The following is a 3158-nucleotide window of genomic DNA, read 5'->3' as shown; positions in this document are numbered from 1 at the left end:
ACTAAGTGGCGGTGATGTCACCACGACGCTTGTGCCAGGCCATGTGCACCTTGAGGCCACGTGAAGTGTCGAACGCCCGCCCGCTGGCAGGAGATCACAGGGCAGACCCAGGTGCCACAGGTCGACTGACTGAGATGACTGGCTGATGCACCACCTGTGCCCCTTACTGTGCCAACTTGCTGTGCTTTAGCCATCCGGCGCTCTGCTCGTTGTTGCGAGCGTCGTTCCTGCGCTCTCCGTTGTTGTTGGAGGGCGACTGCCTCCAACTGCCCAGTAGCGTCCTTCACGAGCCTCTTCCACAGAGGCCGATCTTGACACAGCTGGCACCAGTTATCGGCAAGTCCACTCAGCTCCACATCCTGCTGTACCACATCACTCCATCTCTTCTCTAGCCCGTGCCGCGTCCGTTCAGCCCCCTCAATCCGGCCGAATAAAAGCTGCTTGCGCATGCGGTGATTGGGCATGCGGGCTATATGGTCCAGCCAACGCAGCCTTGCCTGCTGGAGCTCACTGATGGGGCTTTGTCCAGATCTTTCGAGGATTTGTGAGCTCCTCACACAATCCAGCATGGGTAAACCCAGGATTGATCGGAGGCAGGCCAGCCTCAACGTTTCTAACTGGCAAAGATGTTCCATTAGGGGGGTCCACGTTTCACAAGCGTAGAGAAGGGAGGGAATGACTGCGGCTGAGAAGACCCGAAGCTTCGTGTGGAGCGACAGACCAGGTAGCTTCCACACAGCGTTACGCAACTGCTGAAAAGATAATGCCGCTCGACTGATTCGGAGTGAGACCTCTGCTGTTAAACCGGAGACGGTCATGAGCACACTGCCCAGGTATGGGAAACTTTCCACTCTCTCCACAACTGCCCCATCACCGATTGGGAGTTGTGGGGGTGGAGTGCCCGATGGTACAAAATACCCAGGCAGGTGCTTCGTTTTGGTGGGGCTGATGGTAAGGCCCCACCTCTTAGTGGCACACTCCAGTTTTAGCAGCAGCGCCTCCAACTCCTCCTCTGAGTGAGCCGCAATTATCACGTCATCGGCATACATAACGTGGTTGACCAATAGGGAGCCATCCCTTGACGGCATCCGGGCATTGATCAGCCTCCCACTGTATCTGTACCAGATGGAAATTCCTCCGGTACAGCTACTGAAGGCCTCACGAACTACGTGGTCGAAATAGATGTTAAATAATGTTGGAGCCAGAGGACATCCCTGTCGCACCCCAAGGTGAACAGGGAATGGCTCCGACTCCCGGCAATGTAGTTTTACCCGGGTCCGCTCACCATAATGAAGGTCCTTAAAGATCGTGAGCAGCGGGTCAGGGACTCCGAAAGCACGAAGAACCCAGAGCCCAGGCCTACTGATGGTGTCATAGGCCTTTACCAGGTCAATAAAGCAGAGATGTAGGTCTTGTTGGAATTCCCTACACCTCTGCTTTAGCAAACGGACAGAAAATATGGCATCTGTGCAGGACCACCCTTTCCTGAAACCACATTGGGGCTCCGCAAGCCTCTCCTCAGCATGCCTGGTAAGGCAGTGTTGAATAATCCTTGCCAGGACCTTTCTCAGCACACTGAGGAGTGAGATGCCCCTGTAGTTGTTACAGTCTGTGCGGTCTCCCTTCTTAAAGATGGGGACCACCATGGCATCCAATCACCTCACTTACACCACCATCATTAATACCACCAACACCAACACCACCATCACTAACACCAGTCACACCACCACTATCACCACTACTAACAACCACAATCACTAACACCACCATCACTAACACAACTAACACCACCACCATCACGAGCACCCCCACCACTAATACCACCAACATTAACACCACCACTCCTCCCCCTGCCAGTATGGGACACCAAAGACAAAGATCCCCGTAGAGACTTAACAGGCTGTAGGGGCAAGTGCTGTTAGCCAGCAGTACGTATGAAGGCCGGCACGACACACGAGGGGGTTGGATTGCCAGCACCACGCCCGGCCGCCTTTGTCTCCCCAGTGGCGATCTTTACACACCACACCAGGTACTCATTCGAGGTTGAGTCAACCTAGGGGAGGCCCAGCACCGGTTCAGATAATCGTTACTGCTGTTGGCCTTTAGAGGGAATCCAACTCGGGGTCTCCGGGTTCATAGCGCGGCGTGCTGTCAGCTCTACGACCGTTCCACACACACACAGACTCACACAGAGACTCGCACACGTAGAGACTCACACACACAGAGACTCACACAGACTCACACACACAGACTCACACAGAGACTCGCACACATACAGACTCACACACACACAGACTCACACAGAGACTCACACACACACAGAGACTCACACACACACAGACACAGAGACTCACACACACACACAGAGACTCACACATACAGAGAGTCACACACACACAGACTCACACATACAGAGAGTCACACAGAGAGTCACACACACAGAGACTCACACAGAGAGTCATACACACACAGAGAGTCTCACACACACACACAGACTCACACAGAAACTCGCACACATGCAGAGAGTCACACACACACAGATTCACACACACAGACTCACACAGAGAGACTCACACACACACAGACTCACACAGAGAGACACACACACAGAGAGTCACACACACACAGACTCATATAGAAAGCCTCACACACACACAGACTCACACAGAGAGACTCACACCACCACCGCCACCACTCACCCACAGCTCGGTTCCACTCCTGCTCTGGGGTCGGTCCGCGTCTCTCTAACGGCCAAACTGCCAGTGGGAAGCACGTGGCGCGAGGCGCGGGGATGGTCCGAGGTAACCACGCCCCCGTGACGTCATAGCCATGAGCTCCTCCCCCTCACACCTGAGCTCCTCCCCCCCTGCCCCCCCTCGCGACCACGCCCCATGGTCCGCCATTTCCCTCCCCCTCGCTACCCCCCTGCCCCTCCTGCCCCTCCTCGTGACCCCCCTTCCCCCCCCGCCCCTCCACATTCGCAACCCCCCATGCCCCCTCACAACCCCCCATGCCCCCTCACAACCCCCCATGCCCCCCCTTTTTCTCCACCTAACGAACCCCCTCTATGCTCCCCCTCACCCCCCCCCTTGCCCCCCCATGCCCCCCCTTGCGACCCGCCCCCTCACCCCCCATGCCCCGCCCCCTCCCCCGCTGCT

Source organism: Petromyzon marinus, unplaced genomic scaffold (assembly GCF_048934315.1).
Source record: "Petromyzon marinus isolate PM22_M1 ecotype Great Lakes invasive population unplaced genomic scaffold, UKy_Petmar_22M1.pri1.0 PM_Scaffold_8, whole genome shotgun sequence".
In the NCBI taxonomy this organism is placed as follows: domain Eukaryota; kingdom Metazoa; phylum Chordata; class Hyperoartia; order Petromyzontiformes; family Petromyzontidae; genus Petromyzon; species Petromyzon marinus.
Note: the sequence above shows the minus strand (reverse complement) of the source record.